Below are 13920 nucleotides of genomic sequence, written 5' to 3'. Positions count from 1 at the left end.
ACAGAAGATAATCCTATTTGGTAAAAGACCAAGTCCATTTTTTTTATTTTTTTTATTTTTTTATTTCACCTTTATTTAACCAGGTAGGCTAGTTGAGAACAAGTTCTCATTTCCAACCAGGACCTGGCCAAGATAAAGCAAAGCAGTGCGACACATACAACAACACAGAGTTACACATGGAATAAACAAACACACAGTCAATAATACAAAAGAGAGAAAAAAAATCTATATACAGTGTGTGCAAATGAGGTAAGATATGGAGGTAAGGCAATAAATAGGGCATAGTGGCGAGGTAATTATGGTATAGCAATTACACACTGGAGTGATGTAGATGTGCAGAAGATGAATGTGCAAGTAAAGATACTGGGGTGCAAAGGAGCAAAATAACTAAATAAATACAGTATGGGGATGAGGTAGTTGGATGGGCTATTTACAGATGGGCTATGTACAGGTGCAATGATCTGTGAGCTACTCTGACAGCTGGTACTTGAAGTTACTGAGGGAGATATGAGTCTCCAACTTCAGTGATTTTTGCAGTTCGTTCCAGTCATTGGCAGCAGAGAACTGGAAGGAAAGGCGGCCAAAGGGGGAATTGGCTTTGGGGATGACCAGTGAAATATACCTGCTGGAGCGTGTGCTGCGAGTGGGTGCTGCTATGGTTACCAGTGAATTGAGATAAGGCGGGGCTTTACCTAGCAAAGACTTGAAGATAACCTGTAGCCAGTGGGTTTGGCGACGAGTATGAAGCGAGCGCTAACCAACGAGAGAGTACAGGTCGCAATGCTGGGTAGTGTATGAGGCTTTGATGACAAAACGGATGGCACTGTAATAGACTGCATCCAATTTTTTGAGTAGGGTATTGGAGGCTATTTTGTAAATTACATATAGATGGTGAGTGGGTGACATATAGATGACATCGCCGAAGTCGAGGATCGGTAGGATGGTCAGTTTTACGAGGTTATCTTTAGCAGCATGAGTGAAGGATGCTTTGTTGCGAAATAGGAAGCCGATTCTAGATTTATTTTTGGATTGGAGATGCTTAATGTGAGTCTGGAAGAAGAGTTTACAGTCTAACCAGTGTCGTGTCTTTGGGGTACCATTAAACTGAAGACATGTTTATCAATTAACTCCCTGTAATTATTATCACGCGATTAAACTGATTAATCGTTTAATTGTAATTAACTAGGAGATCGGGGCACCAAGGAGAATATTCAGATTACAAAGTTATAATTTTCCTAATATAACTTAACTATATTATAATATTATATTCTATTATAGTATAGGCCGATTATCTTCTGGTTTAAATGGTGTATTTTACCTTTAGTCCAGTCTCATTCCAAACGTCGTAAATTGTTGTATCTGCACGAACCCAGTCTTTACTAAAATCATCCATACATCAATTGTCTTAAAATCATTTATTTACTATACTAAGTAATTAACAGAAAACATACAAACAGTAATTATCGTCACAAAGGATTGGTATAGTAATGTGCGCTAATGGCTAACAGGCATGGCTGGTCTGTTAGACAATGGGTCATACACGGTCAGCTGAGAAGGTACACAGAGTTCATTAATGTTAACAATTGACAATTGAAGGCTCGCTCATTCGGGAACAATTGCAATCAATATATATTTACGCTCATGTGTCGTAGTTCTTTGTTGGAACGTCGTTCTGTGGAGAGTTTTGTCTCTCTCTCTCTCTCTCTCGGTTAGAATGGATCTTTCAGAGCGACATTCATTAATGTCGTCATAGAATGGATGTTTCGTTGGTCTTCGCGTTCGATGATATAATTTACTTAGCTGCAGACTAATAATTAATATCAAAGACTTGTTCTTATTCTGTCGGTCTCGATAGTCTAAAAGTTAACCACGTGGTGTAGTTCACTTTCAGTAGAGGAATTGGATGGTAAAACCTATTGGCCATGGAGTGGAGGCCTGGTCTGGAGAAATGTAAATCCGGGTGTGTTTTATAGTGCCCATAGAACAGGCTTGTCAAATGACGCCTGGTCCTGTCTGTGTCCCTGGGGGCGGGCCGATGACTGAGTTAAACTTGGTACAGAAATACAATTCTATCACATTAACATCAGTACATAGCATCTCAATGTATTAAAAAAGCTTTATCCTTATTAATACATTCTATACAACCATTATGATGCAAGTCTCAAGCTGAGGCTATTATATAAACAGTTTTATGGTAATATGGCTATATTGTCTCTTCTGAGTATCACAAAATTGTACCCAGCGGACCAGTTCGTAGCTGGATTCTTCACCAATCTTCCATACCTTCTCCAGAACACAAATGTCGCTTGGCTCCCCAATTCTGTGAGTTGGAAGAATTTCCTGTGTCTCTCTATGGGCCATGTGGCCAGAGACTCTCCTGGAATTTTAGAGTTTTTACAACCCTTTCACACAGGGCCTGGGTTGGGGGGAAGGTAGGTTGGGTGGTGGTGCAAAAGGGAGGGGGTCAACTGTCCTCCCTGTACCAAAAGAGGCAAACGTCATGACATACCCCCCCTGGTGGTTTGGATCTTGTTTATCCTGCAAGTTACAAATCAACATAAAATCATGACCACGTGATGTCCCATTGGTAGATCATCGTTGCAGTCCTCTCTGGTGGTTGAACTTGGTAGGCTCTCTGAAAGCGGAGCCGTCCACCACAAGGATGGGCAGTTGATGTCCGGTTGGTGATCGCCGTTGCGGTCTCCTCTAGTGTTGTACCTTGGTAGGTTCCCTGGAAGCTGTAAAGTACCCCAGGAAGGGCCAGGGGATGTCCTGGTTGGTGATCGCCGTTGCGGTCCCCCCCTCTGGTGGTTTACCTTGGTAGTCTCTCTGACAGCGGGCATGCCGCCACAAGGATAGGCCGTGGGTGTCCGGATTTGGGGTCGCCGTTCCGGACCCGTCGTCCAGACTGGAAGATCTGGGCAGTAACTTAGGCAGATGTTAACAACGCACACACACTCATGAAATATATATAATTACATTCATTCCCCAATGAGCGGCGTTGTGGCACTAAGTGATGGTTGTATGGGGACTTTGTTTATGGCTCTATCACTTCCTATGTGTCAAAGGAACTGGACCGAAAAGGAATGAAAGCATAAACAAAACAAAAATATACAAAATATAGTTCTCACACAAAAAAAATCATCTAATTGGACTGTATTCTATATACGTCCAATGTTCTTGCAAAATGATTATCATGGCATTGTCTCTAATGCCATATCTAGGGTTTTCCTACTTGGTGTGTTGCTTAGGCGCTATCCTAAGTTGATAACATTATGATAAGTCTACAGCTGTAATGCACTAGTTTTGGGCAGTCTACAGGTATGACCTACGGACTTCTGGGAAGAAAACTGGTGAGTGCTGTAGAGTCAAAGGCCGAGAAGTAAATGTTCAACTTTACTAAGGCTGGTATATTGCTTGGGCCCTTAAGTGGTCCTAGCATAAATCCTAATTGGATGTTCCGTTGTGCATGTGCGTTTATGCTTACACAAGCGCTCATGTCAAGGGAAGAAAACCAAGTATCCGGGCAGATTACAACTTGTTCAGAATGAGTCTGACGTAGGCAGGTAATTTTCAGGTCAATGCTTGGAGGTCAGTCAGAATTGGTGTCAAGGGAGTCTGTATTAGTTTTTCTACAAGTCACTGTTTCTTCCACTTTTGTAGTGGCGATAGGTATGAAGTCTATTTCATAGCTATATTATCCACGGAGGAGCTAACCTCACAACGGAAGTACTCTTTAAGTATTGGACCAGTCATACGTGGTGTGATCATGGTTCATGACTTCTAATAATTTTACTCCTGAATGGAGGGTCCTATTTATTGGTGACATGTGTGTTAACCCGTGGAAGAGTGCACTGGAGATTCCCCTCCACGTGTTGCACTCTGAGTGACTCCTATGTCACTGTTGTCAATGGTAATTTGATTGGTTAGGTCTCTAACCTTCTTACTGATTGTAGCGGGACTGACTGTTGCTAGTATTGGTACTGGTACTCAAGGGGACCAGTTATCCTACAGATTTATTCTGAAATATTATCTACCGGAACACATGATTGGAGCATTTTACTAGTTGTATTGTAGTTGAACCTACACATGGCAAAGAATGATTATTGTTGCCATTTGTTTTGGAGGTGGACAAGTCCACTGGACTTCCTTTACGACCAGTGTGGTACACCTCAGTACTGTCTTAGATGTCTTCTAAGATAATCCCCGTCTAGGGGCCTGTCTGCTCCTCACTGTTCTCATAGGAGAGTTTACAACTAGATTTGATTTATGCTCTGGCGGCCTCGTACGGTGTTGTCCGTAGTCTTGACCCCCACCGGCCTCGATGAGGCTCATCATGGGTCTGGGCTACTATTCCCCCCCTTTGTGCCTCGGGACCCCCCCACCAGTGGGTGGTGTTGGTGTCCGATGCGCAAACGAGAAGATCGGACCCTACGTACGAGTTTTCAGCGGCCGCGTTGTTATGAGAATGGCTGTAACCTTTCAACCAAATCTCCTGGTGTTTGTGCTTCAAAACGCTCAGTGGCTGTCGAGGCATGTCAGTCACCACCGCGTCCGCGTGTGGCAACCTCTTCAGTACCTGCGAACTGAGACGAGGATATCGGTCTGTGATATCGCAAAGTATTTCACCAGTGGGAGTAATCGGGTCAGTTGCTGGACTGACGCCATTAGTGTCATTGTAAGGGGTGACAGTCCCCAACAAAGCGGAAGGTGTATCATCGGAAACAGAGTATACTCTGCGCATCAATGTTTTTCTTGCTGAGACGGCCACAGTGCTTGCGGAAGTGTCCAAAGGGCAAGAGAAGTTTATCTCAATTATCGTATTGCACGACTGCAAGGAGGAGGGAAGTTGCTTGTTCACAGAGACAGCTGGCTCGAAATCATGAAAAGAATGGTCAATCAGATTGGCTGATGGAATGTGTCGAGATATCGTACTATCTCCATGGATCAGATTCTGCACCAAGAGGTTTCTAAACGTCTTTTTCCCAAGGGGTGCTTTCGACAGATACCCCTCGTGAATGACTGCGTTGCAGCTAGCGTTAGGGGAAGACAGTGTGGTCAGTGGAGAAGGCACCGTGGCCTGTGACCATACCTGGTTGGTTTTCCAATCCATCAATGGGAGTAACCGATCCATCAAGTCTGCTCCAAGTAGCAGGGTTACAGTTTCGAGGCTGGTAACATACACAGGGTGAACGAGCGATACGTCCTGGAAGTGTAGTTTCAGCATGACTCTCAATGTGAGAGGCGAGGTAGTCTGAGTGACCCCTCGAAGTTTAGTGTCACATCGTTCCACTTTTAACCAACGTTTAGTTGGCTTCAAAGCCCTTTTGAGATCATCAAACAATGTTTGAGAGATGAGTGATATTGTCGCACCCGAATCTATTAGCGCATGACAAGCTAAGCAGTCCTCCAGGACTGATTCCAGGTATGGCCGTTTAGATTCGTGGTTAGTGGACATATTCCCCACAAAGTGGAGTGGTCGTTCGCAACGATGTGATGTGCCATTTCTGTTCAAGATGGAAGCAGATTGACTTTTCCGATTTTGAGTGGGCTTGGCTTTAACTAAGCGTTTGACCTTTTTCTTCGCAACTTTTGTATCAGAGTCTATAGACAGAGCCCGGGGGCTTGTTTCTTGATCAAGCGGGCCCTGGATAGGGTCTTGAATGAGAGCGGGAGAAATTTGAACTTTAACGTCCTTGCTATGGGTGTTAATTCCTGCGGACCTGGTGTCCGGTAATTCCCCGTCTAGTCCTTGTGACTTATCTTTTACCCTTTTCTCAAATTGTTCTCACTTAAGTTCTTCCCATAGTGGGACTTCTGGAGAACATTGGTCTACGTTTTGATCGTCCTTCAACCCTTTGTTACCCTTGTGCTCTAACACTTTTTGTGGGTTGGGTGCAGGAACGTAGCGAACGGGTTGATTGTAGCGGTAGTCATGTTGATGGCTACGTACTTTACAGTTATTTAGACCGCGGAGGTTATTGGAATCATGGTTTCGTGGTAGAAACTGTTGTTGTGCATCATCTCTCGATGCTCCAATACCTGATAATGCACCCTCTAACTGGAGTGAGTGCTCCTGGTTAAACTTCAAAACTGAATGGTCAGGGCTCTTAGCATTGTGAACTTTTGATGCCTCAAAAGCTGTGCTTGCAAGCTCTCTGAGTTGTAAGATACGCAAGCCAACATGGGCGGCAGTGCCCAGGTAGGTAATGAAGGTGGGATACATGTTCGACAGAAACATTTGTTTGAATGGTAACAGCTCTTCCATTCCTGTTTCTGTGAGTAGGCCAAAGTAAGCTGAATGAAGCCTATGATAGAAAGCTTGTGGGTGTTCGTTCCGAGCTTGTTTGACCGTCTTAGCCAGTGAGCTATCGTGTTTGCGAGTCGCAGAACCACTGAATTCTAATTTCACAGCTGTGGCAAGTTTAGCGTAGTCATTTAGCACGTGTTGCTGTTGTAGGCGAATGAACCTTGTCACGTGTCTATTCGACGTTCGCTTCAACAGGTAAACCCTGTCAGAACCCGTAGCGTTCGGGTAGCCATCCAACGCGTCCTCTATGTCAGCTAGGAACGTCTCAGTATCGTTTGGCTGACCTGGAACGGGGTCAAAGGTGGGGAAATTCTTGACGAGTTTGTCAAGGTATTCCGCGCCAAGCGGGCGGAGAGGGTTGGCTTCATCCTGTGGAGAGATTGGGGCCGAAAGGCCAAGAGAGGAAGCCAAGCCTTGTTGTGGTTGGCCAAGAGGCGCCATATTACTCAGTGCCGAAGGGCCAAGAGGAGAAGACTGAGGGACACATGAGGGAGGCAAGGTCTGAAACCTATTGTCTTCACTCCTGTGAGTACAGGGCTCCGGTTGCTTGGATGGGTAGTCGCGCTGTAGAGCGTGACCATTCTGGATTTCCTCCAGATGGTACCTAAGGGTGGAATTCTGCTGCATTGCAGAGTCCACTTGAGCGTTTTAGTTTTGGCTAAATCGAGTTGTTCCTGTAGCATATGATTTTGTTCCTGTAGAAAACGATTTTGTTGAAGAGCTTGTGCTTGTTCATCGTCATACGTTTTTGCAATTACATTTAATTGTTCAGTTTTCAAGCGCAGTTCCATAGCTAGCAGAGTTCTTCCCTTGTCTGCATTGGTCATTGGTTTCCCGGTTCTCTCCACCTGTCCCTTTATGTCTACCGTTACCTGCTCGTGCTTCAGCTGTGCACTGCGGTATTGGACAGATGGCAATCTCGGATGGCAAGACATCAGAGCTAGACTGGAGAGAACCTTTACGAGGCCTGCGCCCAATGGTTGATTTTGGAAAACATTGTTGTCTGCTTTTCCACTAATGGCATAATTAGGGTTGTTATCGCTGCTGAGGTCAGAGATCAATCCATTTACGGGTGGAGGTTCACTAATTAGCGGGCGAGTGGGAACCACCCCCTCTGATAGCCTGCACATTATTAGAACATTTGAAAGGGAATTTTTTTTAAACTAATTTTCAAAAATGTTGGAATGTGGGGTGTGGGGAGCTGCAAAGACGATTTTAATCTATTTATAGACGTTAATGAACCATCAGTACTGTACAGTACTGTGGAAGTTGGACGTGAATGAATTTGCAAAAGCAAATTGAATTAATGCCAATGATTAGTCCTACCTGGGTAGGCTATCTGGGTATTAAACTTGAATTACCTGAGAGGTTGCTTCATCCAGATTAATATGCTAAGTTTAAGTTGTCTCATTTAATTGGAAGAACCTAGAAAGGTATGTTCGACAATTTAAGTTATTAAATTGAATGAGACGATAATCCATACAATCTCCATTGATTGGATATCATAAGTGTAAACCGTAGGTCAAATGTTGGGACCCTTCACCACTAGGGTACGCTCCTCCCTGGGGCTGAGTGTCAGTAAAGGGGTTTTACTGACTGTGCCTTGCTAAAGCAGATTTTACTGATTCATCTATTTATGATATATCAAACCTGTATAGGCTATCTGGGAATTAACTTTCAATTAACCTGAGAGCATTGCTTCATCTAAGTTAAGTTTGGAAAAAGTTAATAATGTCTCATTGTAGACGCCCAATCAATTTTGGATATTTTTTGAAAGATCCACTTGAAAAGGTAAATCTGGCAATTTCACTTGTTAGTTAAATTGAATGAGACGTCATATCTAGTCAATTGCGATTGTCTGGATATGTTACCGTGCTCCACGTTTGAATTTCCCCTAGAGATGTACTGGCAATTCTTCACCACCAGGGTGCAGAATGCTGAAATTAAACGGAAGTACAAAGGTCGGACTTCCGTCGCGCTAGCGGAGGAATTTTAAACGTGTTACGGGGAGAGGAAATGTTCCCTCTCTGTTAGCTTGCCCGTAATGCTAAGCTATTGCTACTTGGTTCAGGAGTATCCTTCCAAGCACCAAAATAGGATCCTTTCACTATGGAAAGGGTGGGTTTTCTAGTGACGTCTCACCTTAACCGCATTCAGCATATTCTGCTAGCGTTTATGTTGACCGGAGCGACACGGTACTTAACCTCTATGGGCTAGGTGGGACGCTAGCGTGCCACCCGTGGTGCACTCCATCAACAGCAGGTGCATTTCAAGAGCGGCAAATTTGAATCCAAATAAATGTCAAAATTCAAATTTTTCAAACATACAACTATTTTACACCCTTTGAAAGATAAACATCTCCTTAATCTAACCACGTTTTACGATTTCAAAAAGGTTTTACGGCAAAAGCATAAATTTAGAGTATGTTAGGACAGTACATTTACAAGAGTTGTGTGTAATGTTTTGTCAAGTCAAAGACAGGGTCACCAAAACCATAAAACCAGCTAAAATGATGCACTAACCTTTTACAATCTCCATCAGATGACACTCCTAGGACATTATGTTAGACAATGCATGCATTTTTAGTTCTATCAAGTTCATATTTATATCCAAAAACAGCGTTTTACTATGGCATTGATGTTGAGGAAATCGTTTCCCTCCAATAACCGGCAGTCAAGTCAGCGTCACAAATTAAATAATTAAAATTAGAAAACATTGGTAAAATATTATATTGTCATTTAAAGAATTATAGATTTACATCTCTTGAACTCAATCAACTTGCCAGATTTAAAAATAACCTTACTGGGAAATCACACTTTGCAATAATCTGAGCACTGCGCCCAGAAAAATACGCGTTGCGATACAGACTAGACGTCATGTTGGGGAGATCTAAAATCGAAAATACTATGTAAATAATCCATTACCTTTGATTCTCTTCATCAGATGTCACTTCCAGGTATCACAGGTCCATAACGAATGTAGTTTTGTTCAAAAAAGCTCATCATTTATGTCCAAAAATCTCCGTCTCGTTAGCACATGATGTAAGCCAGCCGGACTTCTCGTCATGAACGAGGGGAAAAAATATATTTCCGTTCGTTCAAACATGTCAAACGTTGTATAGCATAAATCATTAGGGCCTTTTTTAACCAGAACATGCATAATATTCAAGGTGGACGAATGCATACTCTTTTATAACGTATTGGAACGAGGGTACCCAACATGAACTCGCGCGCCAGGTGTCTAATGGGACATCATCGTTCCATGGCTCTTGTTCGGTCAGATCTCCCTCCAGAAGACTCAAAACACTTTGTAAAATATTCCTAAGCCCCTGTGTTTTTCAATGGGATAGGTTTAAAGTCAATACAACACATCAGGTATCCACTTCCTGTCAGAAAATGTCTCAGGGTTTTGCCTGCCAAATGAGTTCTGTTATACTCACAGACACCATTCAAACAGTTTTAGAAACTTTAGAGTGTTTTCTATCCATATATAATAAGTATATGCATATTCTAGTTACTGGGTAGGATTAGTAACCAGATTAAATCGGGTACATTTTTTTTATCCAGACGTGCAAATGCTGCCCCCTAGACCCAACAGGTTAACACAGTGTCTAAAGAAGGGCCAGAAGTATATAGAATGATGTCATCTGCGTAGAGGTGGATCAGAGAATCACCAGCAGCAAGAGTGACATCATTGATGTATACAGAGAAGAGAGTCGGCCCGAGAATTGAACTCTGTGGCACCCCCATAGAGACTGCCAGAGGTCCGGACAACAGGCCCTCCGATTTGACACACTGAACAGAGAAGTAGTTGGTGAACCAGACGAGGCAGTCATTTGAGAAACCAAGGCTGTTGAGTCTGCCGATAAGAATGTGGTGATTGACAAAGTCGAAAGCCTTGGCCAGGTCGATGAATACGGCTGCACAGTATTGTCTCTTATCGATGACAGTTATGATATTGTTTAGGACCTTGAACGTGGCTGAGGTGCACCCATGACCAGGTCGGAAACCAGATTGCATAGCGGAGAAGGTATGGTGGGATTCGAAATGTTCGGTTATCTGTTTATTAACTTAGCTTTCAAAGACCTTAGAAGACAGGGTAGGATAGATATAGGTCTGTAGCAGTTTTGGTGTAGAGTGTCTCCCCCTTTGAAGAGGGGGATGACCACGGCAGCTTTCCAATCATTGGGGATCTCAGACGATATGAAAGAGAGGTTTAACAGGCTAGTAATAGGGGTTGCAACAATTTCGGCAGATAATTTTAGAAAGAGAGGGTCCAGATTGTCTAGCCCGGCTGATTTGTAGAGGTCCAGATTTTGCAGCTCTTTCAGAACATCAGCTATCTGGATTTGGGAGAAGGAGAAATGGGAGGGGGGGCTTGGGCAAGTTGCTGTGGGGGGTGCAGGGCAGTTGACCGGGGTAGTGGTAGCCAGGTGGAAAGCATGGCCAGCCGTAGAAAAATGCTTATTTAAATTCTCAATTATCGTGCATTTATGACAGTGTTTCCTACCCTCAGTGCAGTGGGCAGCTGGGAGGAGGTGCTCCTATTCTCCATGGACTTTACAGTGTCCCAGAACCTTTTGGAGTTTGTGCTACAGGATGCAAATTTCTGTTTGAAGAAGCTAGCCTTAGCTTTCCTAACTGCCTGTGTATATTGGTTCCTAACTTCCCTGAAAAGTTGCATATCACGGGGGCTATTTGATGCTAATGCAGTATGCCACAGGATGTTTTTGTGCTGGTCAAGGGCAGTCAGGTCTGGAGTGAACCAAGGGCTATATCCGTTCCTAGTTCTACATATTTTGAATGGGGCATGCTTATTTAAGATGGTGAGGAAGGCACTTTTAAAGAATAACCAGGCATCCTCTACTGATGGGATGAGGTCAGTATCCTTCCAGGATACCCGGGACAGGTAGATTAGATAGGCTTGCTCACTGAAGTGTTTTAGGGAGCGTTTCACAGTGATGAGGGGTGGTCGTTTGACCGCAGACCCATTACGGATGCAGTCAATGAGGCAGTGATCGCTGAGATCTTGGTTGAAGACAGCAGAGGTGTATTTGGAGGGCAAGTTGGTTAGGATGATATCTATGGGGTTGTACCTGGTTGGTTCATTGATAATTTGTGTGAGATTGAGGGCATCAAGCTTAGATTGTAGGATGGCCGGGATGTTAAGCATGTCCCAGTTTAGGTCACCTAGCAGAACGAGCTCTGAAGATAGATGGGGGGCAATCAGTTCAGATATGGTGTCCAGGGCGCAGCTGGGGGCAGAGGGTGGTCTATTGCAAGCGGCAACGGTGAGAGACTTGTTTCTGGAAAGGTGGATTTTTAGAAGTAAAAGCTCGAATTGTTTGGGCAGACCTGGATAATATGACAGAACTCTGCAGTATCTCTGGCTATCTCTGCAGTAGATTGCCACTCCGCCCCTTTTGGACGTTCTATCTTGTCGGAAAATGTTTTAGATAGGGATGGAAATTTCAGGGTTTTTGGTGGTCTTCCTAAGCCAGGATTCAAACACGGCTAGGACATCTGAGTGTGCAGAGTGTGCTAAAGCAGTGAATAAAACAAACTTGGAGAGGAGGCTTCTAATGTTAACATGCATGAAACCAAGGCTGTTACGGTTACAGAAGATGTGAATAGAGTGGAGCTAAACCTAGGTATAGAGTGACAAGGAGAGAGATATTGTCTCTAGAAACGTAATTTAAACCAGGTGATGTCACCGCATGTGTTGGAGGTGGAACTGAAAGGTTAGCTAAGGCATATTGAGCAGGGCTAGAGGCTCGACAGTGAAAAAAGACAATAATCACTAACCAGAACAGCAATGGACAAGGCATATTGACATTAGGGAAAGGCATGCCCAGCCGAGTGAGTAGTTAAGCTGGCTGGAGACACGGCGATTCAGACAGCTAGCGGGCCGGGGATAGCAAGCTAGCAGAAGGGCCTTAGAGGGATGTTGCGACGGAAGAAGTCTGTTGTCGCCTCCTCGTGTGGTTCCGTTGGCAGACCAGCCGTGATGGATTAGTTGGGTTCTGTGTAGTAAAGGGGCCCAGTCCAATTGGCAAAATAGGTATAGCGGCAAAGAAATTGGCCGATGGACCTATTCAGTTAACAGTCCGATATGCTCTAGACAGCTAGCAGGCCGTGGCTAGCAGGCTAGCAGATGGGCATTCAGGGGACATTGCGATGAAGGGGCCTGTTGGAAAGAACCCTCGGGCAGATTACGTCGGTAGTCCAGTCGTGATAGATTAGCAGGGCTTCGTGCAGTAAAAGGGGTCCAGGCCAATTGGCAAAATAGGTATGGTAGCCCAAGGAGTGGCTGATGGACCTCTTCAGCTAGCCAGGAGATGTGCCTAGCATGGGCTAGCTCCAGGCTAATTGGTGCTTGCTTCGGGACAGAGACTTTAGCCAGGAGTAGCCACTCGGATTGCAGCTAGCTAGCTGCGATGATCCAGGTGAAAAGGTTCAGAGCTTGCGCTAGGAATCCGGGGATATGGAGAGAAAAAAAGTCCAGTATTGTAACAGGACCAAAGCTCAGCGTGTTGATTGCTCATGATGAATATTTATTAACCTGTTAGGGCTAGGGGGCAGTATTTACACGGCCGGATAAAAAATGTACCCGATTTACAGATTCCCGGTCGGAATATTATCGCTTTTTTACAAGAAAAATGGCATAAAAATTGATTTTAAACAGCAGTTGACATGCTTCGAAGTACGGTAATGGAATATTTAGAATTTTTTTGTCACGAAACGCGTCGGGCGCGTCACCCTTCTTTACCCTTTCGGATAGTGTCTTGAACGCACGAACAAAACGCCGCTATTTGGATATAACTATGGATTATTTTGAACCAAACCAACATTTGTTATTGAAGTAGAAGTCCTGGGAGTGCATTCTGACGAAGACAGCAAAGGTAATAACATTTTTCTTATAGTAAATCTGACTTTGGTGAGGGCTAAACTTGGTGGGTGTCTAAATAGCTAGCCCTATGATGCCGGGCTATCTACTTAGAATATTGCAAAATGTGCTTTCACCGAAAAGCTATTTTAAAATCGGACATAGCGAGTGCATAGAGGAGTTCTGTATCTATAATTCTTAAAATAATTGTTATGTTTTTTGTGAACGTTTATATCGTGAGTAATTTAGTAAATTCACCGGAAGTTTGCGGGGGGTATGCTAGTTCTGAACGTTACATGCTAATGTAAAAAGCTGGTTTTTGATATAAATATGAACTTGATTGAACAAAACATGCATGTATTGTATAACATAATGTCCTAGGTGTGTCATCTGATGAAGATCATCAAAGGTTAGTGCTGCATTTAGCTGTGGTTTGGGTTTATGTGACATTATATGCTAGCTTGAAAAATGGGTGTCTGATTATTTCTGGCTGGGTACTCTGCTGACATAATCTAATGTTTTGCTTTCGTTGTAAAGCCTTTTTGAAATCGGACAGTGTGGTTAGATTAACGAGAGTCTTGTCTTTAAAATGCTGTAAAATAGTCATATGTTTGAGAAATTGAAGTAATAGCATTTCTAAGGTATTTGAAAATCGCGCCACGGGATTCAACTGGCTGTTGCGTAGGTGGGACGATTTCGTCCCGCCTAGCCCAGAGAGGTTAAGT

The sequence above is a fragment of the Salmo salar genome, chromosome 18 (assembly GCF_965601325.2).
Source record: "Salmo salar chromosome 18, fSalSal1, whole genome shotgun sequence".
In the NCBI taxonomy this organism is placed as follows: Eukaryota; Metazoa; Chordata; class Actinopteri; order Salmoniformes; family Salmonidae; genus Salmo; species Salmo salar.
This window is presented reverse-complemented; position numbering follows the sequence as displayed.